Consider the following 15,411-nt stretch of genomic DNA (forward strand, 5'->3'; position numbering starts at 1 on the left):
TAGTTTTGAGTTTCTACAGAGTTAGAAAATGGCATTTTACATGTAAATTGGGTATATTTTGTTCTGTAGAACATTTTCTCTTAAACAGAAATTGTCTCAAAAAAAAGATATTTACTTAAATTTGAACATGTTATACATTTATAACTAAATGCCCAATCCCTTCCCAGAAATAATTATTTAATCGTGTAAAATGTTGCTATGCTTCTAAGTTTTCCTGTGAACACTTAAATGTCATGTGACACAAAAGCAACAACTAGCTGTTGCCATAGAAACTCAAAATGCTTCTAAAACATTTCTAAGTTTTTTTATGTGATTAAACCTTTAGAAGAAAGATTAAAAGCAAAGATATGTTTGTCTATTATTAAACCTAACATACCAAGGTGTACAACGAATGTTTTGCCGTCTAAGGGTTAAATTAGAAGAAGAGAACAAATTTGATGAACCAAATAATAATTTACTGTCAAATAATACAGTCTCCCATTTAACCAATTGAAAGCCAAATGAATGCACTTGAAATATCCCTTTTATATTCGAAAGGTTAATGTCCTTTGACCTAAAAACTTTTGTTGTTTCGTCTGAGGAATATAATGAAAAGCTTTTGTTGCTCTGCTATAGCTGTACAGTTCACTGCACATTTGTGATAAAAGGACCCATTTTTTATTCAGTCTTTGGACATTTACTGTTGCCATTTTGTTTTCTAGTACAACAGACAATGAACAATAATTGCTTGCTTCATCCATAAATAGCGTCCATGGGAATATTAGTTAAAATTTATTGCCAGAAGTAGCCTAAGGGTTTTAGGATTTGCTCATAATTCATCTTGGAACTTGGTCTGAAGAATTAAAAATGTAACCTCCATTGTTTAAACTGACTCGGTAATCGGGGAACACGTTAAGATATGATGTAAGCATATTATGTGTGCCTAGATCCTAGCTTGAAATACGAGCAAAGTATAAGTTTAGTTATTCTCCCATACCACATGCCATGTAGAGAAATCACACGTGATGCATAGAATACATTTACCAACATCTTATAAACCAAGAGTTTATTTAATTTATGTTTTGCACAATAAAAAAAAATCTAGACAGACATTAGAATAGACATTAGAATATCTGTATGTTAAAAGTGGTTATTTTTGGGTAATATAAAAAATAAATGTATTAAAAAATTGAAAGCATAGTTTATCTCAGTAACTCAAATTTCACCCTAGCAATAAACGGAGGATTGAAATTTGTTCCAGCGTGAGTGATCAAACGGGATTATGACAAATAGTTCTAGATGAGATGCATTAAGTGGCTGGGACTAATTCTCCCAATTTGACACTTTTATTCTAATAAAGATATCAGCGTCCGTGATAATAATATTACACCTTATGTGATCTATGTATACTGTGGCTGTTTTCTCAGTAATAAATGTAGAAGTTACTCTGTTCTTGCCTTTGGTTGTAAAATATTTCACATTGGCTCAAACCCATCTAATCTCTTGCTAAACATTCATGGTTATTTCTTGGAACATTATGAAGGGATGAAAAGCCGTAATCTTGACTTTAATACACTTGTATGACAGTAATGTCAGATGAACTTATCAGGTTGCTGACAGCTTTGATACTATAATAATATTTTCCCTATGACTTCGGAAGGAGGCCACTCACAATATTTTTACCTCTTGAGTGACTTTCAAACTTCAAAACTAAAAAAGAGTAATGCAATGTAAACCTAGCAAATGGTAAGGAACCAAACCGTGCTTTGGATTATTTATATGACCAGAGTTTGGAGAAACTATCAGAAATGTAGTATACCTTTTGCTGTAAATGCACCAATCTTTTCGGAAATGAAACAAACACTGGGATTCAATAATAAACATTCATTTGGGAGGCTGTAAACTATTCTATGGCATGTCTGCCAGTGATCAATTAGGAACGCCATGTTTGTATACCAGTTCAGGATTGTATGAAAGGTGAATCCTAGATTGCTATCACCATACAGAGCATACAGATGATGATTTTCACAAATGCTATTGTTCTCTCCCACTAGGCTTACATATATTGAAATTTCTCATTCAAATTCAAGTTTGGATAAATGGAAAGAGAAGACAAATATAACATCTAATCATATATTGTTTTCCCAAGAGGATTGATAGACAAATGGGCAAAACTGATCCTCAGTCTCTGGTAGAGGTAGCTACATACCCATGGAAGGTGATAACCTATGGCAAAACCTAGAACAATATACACATGCTGCTGTCACATGATAACTTTCATAAGCATAATATTTTCTCAAAGTATTTTTACAGTGATCTCTTAAATTTTGGACAAAAAGTGACATCTTGCAAGTATCAAGGTTGATAGATAATTCTAAAAGGTCTAAAAAGGTCTAAAAAGCCTACATATTGTCTCATTTGAGAATTGGGTAAAACATATAAATGGTTCTTTTTTAGGTACTGGTTCCAAGATGTCGGCTCTCCTTGGTGACAATCCCCTAATCATAAACACATCTAAGACTATATTAATCTTAATGTGTCTATTTAATTATCAGGGGAAATCAGGCACACCACTGTCAAAATTATTATTAAATAAGTTATTGGCTCAATTAAAATGTATAATAGGTGAATGAGATTATCATATAAAACAAGGGTTATGGCATATAAATTCTTTTCATCTTGCTAGTGTTTTTGATGAAATATTTGATATGCAAATCTCTGTGCAGAATAACACACATGGGGATGCAAGTTTTAAATGTCAGATATTTTTGTTCTCCTTTGCAGTGTTTCATGTTTATTAAAATCTGATATTACCATTATGTGACAGTTTTTAGATTAAAGTATTTCTGGCCTGCAGATATTGTGTGGGTTTTGCATCGGCAATGTACTTCAATTGAATTTTCAGAAAGAACTTCCTTGCTGTATTGAATGCAGTGTTGTTGATCAATTTCCCTAAAAACAAAAAGACTAAGATTAACAAAGAACAGCCTGTTAATATATTGGTACTGCGTACCATCCACAAATTATCCGTTCTTGTAATTTTCCATATCTTCTGACACAGACAGATTTTCATGGGTTTCCAGTATGCTATTTAATACCGCCCAACCATCCATTTTTGTGCAACAGTCCAAATTTGAGACACGGTCCCATGTCTTAATTGGCATGATCCCATCACCTCTCCTCATTGTGTCGTTAGAGCAAAGAGTGCTGCAAGGTGGCCAGAGGGATAAGGTGTGCCCCCCTGTGCCTATACCCCTTTATATTACCCGATTTGGATAGCTAAAATGTTGGGGGTAACAACCCTTGTTATACACTTATGTTTCTTTGAACACAACTGAAGAAGTGTAGTTATGTTATATTCGGCCTTTAATATTTACCCTGTAATGTTTTGTACTAATTAAATAGTAATTAGGGATCTAAACTTACAGGAACTTACACATTAACGTCCTTCCTCCTATATGCCTTTGCTTACCTTTTCCAGCCCCTCTTCTGGAATACTTATACATATATATTGTATATATATATATTAACATGTTGAGTTTTGAAAGTAATACTTACTTTATAGTATATATATATATATATATATATACCGTATTTGCTCGATTATAAGACGAGGTTTTTTCCAGAGCAAATGCTCTGAAAAATCCCCCTCGTCTTATAATCGAGGTTGTCTTCTAATCATACCTCATTCTGCTGGGGCCAGGTTGCTTACCGGGCTTTGGTCGCGAGCAGCATCCAGGAGAACAGGAAGCTAGCACAGTCCTCACATAACTCTGCCTCCCCCCCTCCTTCCTCTGGGGCGGGGCCAGAGATGTTGCTGGCACAGGCGGACCCCTGCAGAAGTCTGCGAGTGGGAGATTTGCAGTTCAGGTAAGGGGGTGGGGGAGGGTTTTTGCACAAGTATGGAATGAATGAGTATTTAAATGTTTGTGAATGAGTGTGTGTGTGATAGCATGGATGTGTAAGGGGGGTGGGGGTGGTGGTGGTAGCATGGCATAGGGAGGCTGTAATCACACTACTATCATCCACAGGTTGCAGCATGTACTGGCTGCCTTGGCTTGATAGGAGTATGATTGCTGTTAGCAGTTATATATATATATACCTCCAGAAATGCATTTTAACCCCAGAGTGGCATATAGGGGTATAAGGCATATCATGGGGCAGAGGGGCATATAGGGGGTTAAAGGGCATATCATGGGACACAGTGGCATATAGGAGGGTATAAGACATTTCTGGAGGCAGAGTGGCATATAGAGGGTTAAAAGGCACATCATGGGGCAGAGTGGCAAATGGGGGGGTATAAGGCATTTCTGGGGGCAGATGTGCATAACTGGGGGGGGGCAGGTTGGCAAATAAAAGAAAATAAAAAAATATATATTTTTCTCAATCATAGCTTTTATTAAATATGAAAATTAGTTTACATGAATTAATATTTACTAATAAAACTTTTTTCCTATAGGGTCGTCTTATATTCAGGCTTTTTCTTTTTTTCCTAAATTAATATTCAGATTTTGGAGGGTCGTCTTATAATCAGGGTCGTCTTATAATCGAGCAAATACGGTAATTTGTTTCTTCCTGCTACCAGACACAGGGTTTTAGCCTTTGATGTAAAGCCGCATATACTGCCCAACTTCCCTTTTCTTAATCTATTTCAAGACTGTTAATTTAGAAAATGGTGTAGTGAATGTCAGGCTTTGTGCGATCATAGCTTACAAACTCTAATTATAATTTATTTGACATAGCCAAAGAAAGAAAGTCCCCTGTGAATGCCTGATAAGCAAAATGTGCTTGTTCATTTTGGATTTTTGGGTATATGGGTTTTATAAGTATGTGTTAATAAATAAATTCATTTTGTTTTTAAGTAGTAACATATGATGTCCCATTTTTTTAAAAAAACAGAACAGTAGATTCAGCTTATCAGTCCCCAGTAAAATCCCATTGGTACTTGGTATTTTAAGGGACACTTCAGTGTCTCAGGGAGCCCCTAAACAAACAATGCACATGAAATTACTTTGCAAGAACAGAGCTACAGTTTTCCTACTTTGTGGTCTAAGGATTATTGTCACTGATGGGCTGCTTGAAGCAACCCACGAGTGGAGTGGTGTTCCCATGCACACATACAGGGGTCTCAACAGTCCCCCATTCACATAATTTGCCAAGGCAGCACTGTAGCTGAGTGGTGTACATAAAACACGTAGAAGGAGAAACACATCTCCTGTACGGAAATAGCCGGCGGCTGGTGAAAAGGGTGAATGCATATTGGGTCCATGCATTTGCAAGGGGGACACCATTTAAATTTAAAGAGATCTCTCAGTTATCATAGACATCGAAATACCATGGGAGTCAATTGTATTTTTGGGGGGATTTATTATCTACAGTATTCTTTTACAATATATTTTAGAACATCAAAAACAGCAAAGAAGGGCTGCATGGTTACATTTATCTGATCGGTAACTCTATACAAATAGATCAGTAATAATGCATTTTACTATTAATAATATTATTATTCGTACTATTATATAGAGGCCTCCAAACCTCCCAGAACTATTCTTTGTATTCCAAAAATGTTGTATCCCCCTGGCAGTGCCAACCCACAATTTACCTGTCGGCTGCAGTATTGTAGTAGGGGAATGACAATGTTTCTGCCTATTTCTATGTGGATCTTCCTTCTAATGTTCCCATAAACATCTACAGATCTGTACGGCAGGATTGATCTAAGCTGGATTTAGAAACAAGGTAGCCATGACTACCAAACCTTCACCGTTTACTGCAGCTGCCTGTTTCCGCTATCGTTTATGGATTCTTAAAAATGCATACTTTTCTGGCTCTAGATAGGCTTATATATAGTTTTATATATATATATATCTATATATAAAATTTAGGATTCCACTCCTCGTGCTTCCATACAACATACAACACATGAGCTGTTAACTGGCGTAAGCATACTAGTAACATTGTTATATAACTAATTTAAAATTGACAGTATATTTTATAAGAACAGAACTGTCTCACCCTGTTCCCAAGAGGCGTAAATACAGCATGTGCAGTCCTGGAGGGCTGCTAAGATGGTGAATAGTTTGCAAGTTAAAAATGATCAAGAAAGGGATCTCAATATGTAAAGCGTGGAGGAGAGAGCGGCTATAATAGAAGCATTTAGAACAAGAGGTCATGATCTAAAACTGGAAGGTCAGGGCCTTAGATGTATTGTAAAGAAGTTTTACTTTACTGAGAGGGTGGTAGGTAAGTGGAGTAGACTACCATACCTGGGAACTTCTGGTCTCCGGGTACTCAGAGACTTCCCTTGCGGGACGCAGCCAGGACTGCCCACTGATGTCAGCGGGAAACACCCTTTTAAAAGAAAAATGGGCGGGGAGCAGGATGTGTCAAGACCCCGCGACCCGGGGGATTCGGGTCTTGACCCGGAGAAGCGGTTCTTCACCCGGCAATCAAACCCGGTCAAACCCGGAGAGTTCCCAGGTATGTAGACTACTAACAGATGTTGAGGTTTTACTGTAAGGGATATTAAACATGTAGGGGATAGGCATATGGGTATCCTGAATCTAAGAAAATATCAAGAACTGATTAAGGTTTCAGTCTTTAAAGCACAACAAAAAAACAGACAGATTGGGGAAAAATGGTTCTTATTTAATGTTTCTATTAACAGTGTTATTCATTTTTTTTGAGCTCCTGGCGATATCTTAAAACTCTGCAAGGTATGCTATCTTTAAGCATAAGGAAAGACATCCCTAGGTTTAGACTATGAATAAGGACAGAATCAGAATTATATTGGCGCTGAATTATAATGTTGCATTATATGGCATATAAATACCGGTTTGTAATATTATTTTACAAGATTGTAGTATTTGTTGAAAATGGTGGTAAAACTTAGAAAATAGAACATATATTTTATGCAGCTACTCCAGCTGAGTTATATGAGTCATCTCCTACAGCTGGGAGGTGACTCACTGTGACATATTTACCTCCATATAATTATGCTCATATATATTTAGTCAGCAAACCCTAATTTATTGGGAGGCGTAATAACGTTTTCTAACCTCTGGGGGGTTCGAACTACTATTTAGCAACACTGGGCCTGTGACATTATTGAGGGGTATTCCATTCTCTATACATATTGGTAAAACAGATACACTTTCCAAGATGTATTTTCAAATCCCCGATAAATATCTTGACTTTGAAGAATACACCATTGGCAATAAAGGTGCAAAAAAATACCATAGGTGCAACAGTCAAATATTGAGCTGCAGGGTATAGCACAATACAGCCAGAGACTATGTTTCAAGATATTTTTCAAAATTTTATTATTAGCCTTTACAAAATCCCACGGTGACCACCAGTGCAAATTCCCACACTGCCCCAGAAAAGGCTGCCACCTTTTTACGCTTGGTAAGAAGCAACAATACCATTTTTATAGTTCTGCTTCCTTCTCCACAAGCGCCACAAAAGGTGCTGAAAACACAAGAGCTTAGTGTTTTCTCATGGTAACTGGAAGAAAGGGAAGGCCACGTGGTTATCTAAGTGGGTCTCACGGTGACTTACAAGCTACCGCGCGGCCAAACTAAAGGCTCATTTACAGCAAGAAAAGGCATCGATCTATGCATGCAGGACTGGTATGAGTGCAGAGTCCCGTCTTGCCTTGTGCAAATGATGGCCCTATGACTTAATGTCCAACATGTAGACTTAACTGTTTTATCGATAAACAATCATGGCCACCCCTCACCTTACCTGGAGATCCACCTCACATCGCTCAGCACAGACCTAGGATCTTACCAGCTAACCCAAGATCCCCACTATCCGCAGAAGCGGAACAGGGCCTGAATATCATGACTGACCGTGAAAACCAGGAATGCTGTTAGCTTTGCATTTTTACCTTGATTGCACAATAATACTTTATCTATCTTACATGAGATCAAGTGTTGCCTATTAAAAAAATCCAAATAAAGTCACGCACTAAACAAACACAATGTGCATATATGATATGTTTTTTTATTGTTGCTACTACAGGAATTAATCAGTTGGTATCGGAATAAAATACATTTTATTCTACAACACCCCCCAAAGTGTTATGCATATGCACAAATAAACACAATAAAGTAGCGTGAAGAATGGCTTTTTTTAAAAAATCTCATCATGTATCAATGATTTAATGCCACTGTGCTGGTTTACTGTATGGAGAACCATGTTCTTAATAACATTTTATACAGACAAACCTGTAGTTATTTTCTTAGTCACTGGCTATGTACGCTAAGCATTCCTTCAGTAAAATGGACTAATGTACTAATGTAATTCATCTATATTTCATCTATATTTATCACAGGCCAATAAAACCTCTGTGTCAAATGCAAACAGTACAACAAGCAATCAAGAAAAAGTGTGTGTGAGATAAATATGTAATGCCAGCTGCTAATTTGTAGCTGTTTTTATTCGACCTGATCCTGGCCATTATATAAATCCTACATCTCGTTGATATTATTATTATTATTTTCATTGTAAAGCAGAATTGTTCAGTAGAACCAAAGCTTCGCTGGTCTCAGCAATCTACTAATAGCTTAAAGGCTCACAAAGCTAGTTCCTCCATATTTTCCGTGGGATTAAAGATGTTAGATTGTTGTGGCAGAAAAGGATCCAGAAGGCAAATAATATTTAAATTAAGCTCACCAATGGGAGAAATGATCTTGCATTGATTGCAATTTGCTGTCTATGTCTTTATTCAAATTGTGGTTTGTTCTTCTTAGTTGCTGAATTTAGTATTTCCAGTATATCCTAGCAACTAGACGTCTATATTTCCATCTATATATAATATGCATTAGTTTGCAGGTTTACATTTAGGCCATGAAAATCTGCAGTCCTACTGTTGCCATGACAACCTTAAACATTGGCAGAAGGTATTTCCTGTTCAAATCTGCATAGAGAACGAATTAAGAAACATATCTGAACAATGCATTCAGTCAAATAAGGTTATTCAAATTGTAAATATGTGCCTTATTCTAAAACACAGCCCTTACATCATAGAAACAGAATTTGACGGACATTAAAACCCTTCGGCCCATATAGTCCGCACCTTTATTCCATATGTAAGACTCAGTGATGATGGGTCTCGTTTTAGATTCAGGATAGCGGTATGCCTATGTCGTGCATGTTTACATTCCCTCACTATTTTAATGTCTATCACAGTCGATAGTGTAGTAAACCCAAGTCCTATTCCATGCAGTAGCTTCAGTGTACTAATAATGTTCTAATTAATGGTGCAATGAACAGTATACTAAGGACAGGCATTAGGATCTCTCCATGGATGGGGGAGTTGTCAGGAGAGTTGTGTTTCAGTTCCTCGATTTCACTGCTTATTATAAAGGCCCAAACCCCAATGAGCTTCTGCTGCAAGAAGAGCTTGGCTGGTCCTGTATAAGGTGTAGTTAAGTTTGTTCACCCATTGACTTATACATCATAAAGGGCCAACTCAACCTTTTGTTGGAGAAACTTGCCAGTTTTGACCCTTTGTAATACATAGTAAATGAGTTAGAATCTCAACTCTTCTGAGTACCACTCATGGGCTGCCATAAACACATACTGAATCTTTACATACAACAGTTAGGCACATAGTCTTTATGATAACACCTAAGATTTTGGATAGCCCAGATCTTGTGGTATGCCATGTCTCAAAACTACCGTACCCATTTTAGATCTCTTGCTTACCTATTATTAGCTAAAAATATACATCTTGCAAATGTTAATGCCATAGTGAATTGTCAGAACATCATCACCTAGCAAATATACTTGGGGCAAAAATCAACATATCATATCGATCTTATACAGGTTTAAGCAAATGCCCGTCGCCACATATGTGAATAATCTGATTAATGAAAAACTTTCAGAAGCTCCGTCACCAAAATACCTGCCTTATATTGTTAAATACTACTTTAAATGCACTTATATGTGTAATAAAAGATTTCCAATTACATTTTCCTGTCTCATCTGCTGAAAGAATATTTCCCAGCATACAGCTGGCCTTCCTTTCCTAATTGGCTATTCAGTTAATGGGTTTCTAGATTTTTGTGTTTATTAATTTACCTTTTTTTATAGACTGACACATGTACCATTATCAGCTGATCTAGGACCTAGGACTATTTTCACAAGCATTTAAATCCATAATACTCAATACAAAACATCTTCAGAAAACTAAAACTGAGTAATTTTCTGGATACTTTACCATTGAGCTTGCAACAGGTAATTGTTTTACATTTTCTAAATGTTCTCTTCTTCTTATGTTAAATAAGTGATTTCAAAAGACAATAGCACTGCATTTTTTTCCTAAAGCGTTCTAATTTGCTACTGTAGGCATGTATTTCATCTATATCTTTCATGGTACATTAGTTGTTTTATTAGTCAAAGTAAATTGTCTATTCTTTTCAGCTATGAAACCAGGATACCAAGATAGCATTTATAAAAAAAGTATTATTTTAGAGTAAGAAATAAATAAGTGCATATTGGTTCTTAGTCTTTGGCTAAACAATGATCATTTCAAACAGACTGGGATATTTTTTTCTCAGGATTCCACAAAGTCGCAGCCGGCATTATTAAGCCATAAGTATAGACTGGCCTTTTTTTTTTTTTTAATTGCGTACAAATTAAAAAATTCTATTAAGTACAATGGACACAACGAATGTAGAAGAATAAAAACTTAATACCGCAACAGGGAATTTATGTTTTACCTGTCAGTCTCTAGAATAAATTGATATTAAAGATTAATGGTGCGAAATGTTTTAATGTAGACATTTGTTCCAAGTTAAGATATGACTTCAGCCACAAACCAGGCAGAGGATATATTGTGCAAAATAATCAAATCAGTTCTTTGCAGCTAATATCCATCTGATAATCAATTTAATTGTCAAACTATCTCCATAAACACAATATCATACCCATCTTTCACTGTTTACCAAGATTTCATCTCTGCGTTTCCCATATTAGCAAACTAAACATAATTAATTTGAATTCAGCTGCTGGATTACAGATGATAATTTTTATTGAAAATGTCATTATATTATTATGCAAAACAGACACATGCCTCTAAAAAGGGAATACTGTCAAAATATCATATTTTAGACATGCCTTTACAGGCTGTTTCACTATGCAGTATATTAATAGATTTCGGGACAGCGAAGCCATTCATGCTTGTGATCACAATATGTTTTTGTAGATGCACAAGTTGTTCCACTGTAAATATTTTGAATTTTAAAAAAAATATATATTATTTGGACTACATAGAGAAAAAACAGCATTTATATGTAGTAAACAAAAACAAATAATCACAAACCTTAAAAAGCCATGAACACTCCCATGGAATCAATTTAATGATAAAATGTTGTATGAAATAAAATATCTATGTAAACGAAGCCTCATGGTAGGCAAGTACTATGGGTAAAAATACTAAAACCCTCATTGGCAATTTTATGTACTTTATGTAACAGGCTTGCCTAAAGGTCATTAATTATAACAGAAACAATAATCAACAGATTTTAACATTTTTGCAGATCATTTTTACTTGTGCCCTCTGGCAGCACATCATATACCCATAGGAAGAAGGTTAAATAGAGAAGGCACGTAATTAAAAGTTTTTGCTGGTGGGACACATTGATCTGGGGACACTGCGCTTGTTTAACAAAAAGACAAAAGGAACTTCAGTATGACAGACGCAAATGTTATTTTACATTATAGCTTATACAGCAGCCAATCAGTTCATTCTTAACATGATACATATTTAGGCACCATGTTCAGCTGATATCACAACTGAGTTTAATGAAGAAGTTACTGTTGTCGGAGTAAATAACAAATCGTATTTCCTCTGTGAATTTACAAATTGGTTATCTTGCATTCCCTTTGGAGAAGGAATCATCCGTCTCTTCATGTGGATTAAAAGTATCTGTTTCTTAAGTAATGTTAGACACACTCTCAATATGAATTCAGAAATGTATAAGTGATTTTTGGTTTGGTGATGATTAATTTACTAAGGCTCAGAAAGTATCGAGCTGGTCCAACAAGGGTCTGAATTACACCTTGCCTGTTCTAAATACAGCCTATTATAATCATAGATATTACAAAAGATGCAATAATATGTCTGTAGGTTTTGGGGAACTCCAATAATATGTAAAATCACAGTACCTATGTACCTTATGCAATTGCTGCTAGGCCTTCAGCTTGTCTTCTAGAAAAACCATAGGGGAGGAAGAACTTGGCTGAATGTGATCCCAGGCCTCATGAAAGCTTCCTACCACCACGAATATTTGACCCTTGGACTCAGTAATTCACATTTTGTATTCTATTTTTTTCTTGGGTATCATTTCAAGGCTACAGGAAGAACACAGTTTCCTAAATAACAATCCAAAATGCTGTGTACAGTTATGGGCAGTCATGTTAAGAATCAGACAAGGTCATATGCCCTGGCATGCTAACAATCATGGGAAACTGATGTATTCGAGTACATGCAACGGTGCAATATGACAACATTCCCTCAACTTGCAATATAAAAAAAAAACATTGACAATAAATATAAAATATTTTTAAAAAACAAAATGGGATTCCCTAAAATCCCATTTTAGCCAAAATGGGGCAGAATACCATCAGGCATAGAGATGATGCATTTGCTCCACTCATGTGTGTTTGCTGCTATTTTTCCCAACTCACAGACTCCTAGCGGATATGCCTCATAAAATAATATTACACATTCATAAAAAACAAAAACCTTCCATAGAAAAGCAGCAAGACACATATTCAGCTAAACACAAGTCCTTTGCCTCATCCCACTTTCTTTACGTACTTTCCATCTGGTTAACCTTGTTTTCTTCTCTTATCCGTTACAATTTACTTTGAACAAACATCAGTGAGAACAATGTAATTATTTCAGTTACAAAGCATCACAAGATGGTTTTATACACCACGTTGTACACTCCAATTAAATACTAACAATCTTAGAATGTGCGTGGAAAGTCGAAGCATGCTTATTTATTTCGCTTTAGCATTTATCCCCCAATCTTTTAAAGCAACAGTTGACATTTAATATAGTTGTTCTAAATCCGAGCCCTGGAAAGAGTTTCAGTGGGAAACACTTTACAGAGACTCTTGTCCACCCCTTTTGGGCTTTCGGGCTTTAGTATGTTAACTTAGCAAACCACGTTTCTGTATGAAGAAACATTTTTGAGGTGGATAAAAGGTTTTTGTAAATCAAACAGTGGTCAGCATGATCAATATATCAAATAAATACCTGGACTACATGGAGTTTAGTCAATGTCATTCCTAGAGATTTCAAAATACAATGTACTAAGGGGAATTCCCATCATCAGATTAAGAATAAGTTGTAAAAGCTTGTGTTTTATTTTTATTTTTTTGCATAATATGTTTTCAGGCAGCTGCATTTTAGCCATTTGTATGTGTTCTCGCTCTGTTATCTGAGCCCAAATACCCCGACTCCTTATCATGCAGCCTGTTTTAAACAATAGAAAGGCTTGTTGTTAATCACCCATGAGACACTGTGACTAATGAAAGTCTATGGGGGAACAGACTTCATTAGCATTGCCATAAAGAATCAGGTCAGTGTGGTGTTTGTGTTTTTATTTTTTTTGTTCTGATATTTGTATAAAATATTATGTAATAGCAGGCGATATGTAAGCAGAAAAAAGGATGAAATAATTACAGAGCGATCACATAATTGCTGGTTGCTCGTAAGTATTTGATTCGATTATGTTAATCAGTCCAGCCCCTTCCACCAAATCTGTTTTATGATAATATAGATTATATTATATTAGTCTACCCGAAGACAATCTATGAGAAAACTACAAAACTGAATGAGAGGCAGCAAAGCTCACTTATAATCAATTTCTATTCCTTTTTACTGTGATTTGACATTTAGCAGAAATATTGCCTGAGATGGTGAGGATGAGCAGCGTTTTGTAGTTGGCTAGTGAAGCAGAAGCATCACAGTGTGATTGAAAATCAGTTCAGCTTTTTAACCAGGTATGCAAGCATAATGTTCATGTAATAGCAGCGGTGCAGAATTATCTAATTGTGTTTATTTTCCATTTCATAAAATACACAATAGTCTACTTTAAGCAAATAAAAATGATACATGTTCATTTATTTAAAGGGAACCTCCAGCCATCATATGACAGTTGCCTGGTCCTTTTGTTTCTTGGTTTCCATTTGTAGATTTTGGCTCAACAAAGACTGCGTGATGCTTGTTAGGTTTTTTTTATGTGTAGGAATGCTTGGGTTTTTTTATGTGTGTAGGAATGCTTGTTTTTTTTTATGTGTAGGAATGCTTGGGTTTTTTTTATGTGTGTAGGAATGCTTGTTTTTTTTTATGTGTAGGAATGCTTGGGTTTTTTTATGTGTGTAGGAATGCTTGGGGTTTTTTTTATGTGTGTAGGAATGCTTGGGGTTTTTTTTATGTGTGTAGGAATGCTTGTTTTTTTTTTTTTTGTTTTGTTTTTATTCTCCGCTTAGTAAGGCTTGCTCCAAGAGATAATTGTCAGCAGCCCTTTACTGTGTGTAAGTAATATGCTTTATTTTATGTTTCGCTGATGAGGTCTCATATAGCCTTGCTAACAATGTACATGTGTGGCCCCGCTGAGTGAGGCTCTACCTAGTTGTACGTCTGTCCCTGAAGAAACCTATGAGGTCTTCAAAGTACGCTCGATTTTAAATCCTCTTGTGTTAATAGAGGACCCCATCCACAATTGTCATCGTGTCTGTCCCTCGAGTTAATAATTTTTAGTGTTCCATTTTTACATAGTTAGAATTTAGATTCTCCAGCTTCTGTGATCATATCTACCTCCACCAAACACATAACAAGAGTATTTAACATTTGCAATCAACAATTTGAAACATTTACGCATGTAAAACACACTACATCAGGATAGCAGCTTTCACATAGAGCATAACAGAAACACGTTTTTCATTGGCACTAAGGTGATAACTATGTGGGACGTGCATGAATTAGGATTGGGGATGATCTGAAATGTGATACATTCTCAGCAAACAAACATGTAATATGTAAATAATATAGAAAACGTTCTTTGTACAAGACCTAGAAACAAATTAGGAAAATTGTATAGTCACAATTTAACAATTTTGTCAGTTGTACATAGCAAATTTAGCACTATATCACAGGTTTTATGACGGTCCTGACCTCTAGTGCTCTAGAATATTAAGATGTGATAGTTCTTTACACTGACATCTTAAGGGACAGCAGGTCACAGCTCTTACTGTTCACAATTTATTTTTGGTGATGGTAATAAAATGATTTGCTCAAAGTCCTGCCACAGCAATTGAACCGTGATATCTTCCTCTGTCTAAGTGTAAGAAGACGTGTACAGCTACTTACTGGGCCAAGATCTCAACTATTATTATTTAGCTCTCCAACAA

The 15,411-nt window shown here is 35.9% G+C and overlaps 1 protein-coding gene across 2 annotated transcripts in view; it reads right to left on the reverse strand.

Moving 5' to 3' along the window:
• SHISA9 (shisa family member 9) overlaps window positions 1-15,411 on the reverse strand; it is a 107,965-nt gene that overhangs the window by 63,148 nt on the left and 29,406 nt on the right. The gene's annotated exons all lie outside the window — the stretch shown is intronic.

Source organism: Spea bombifrons, chromosome 7 (genome assembly GCF_027358695.1).
Source record: "Spea bombifrons isolate aSpeBom1 chromosome 7, aSpeBom1.2.pri, whole genome shotgun sequence".
NCBI lineage: Eukaryota > Metazoa > Chordata > Amphibia > Anura > Pelobatidae > Spea > Spea bombifrons.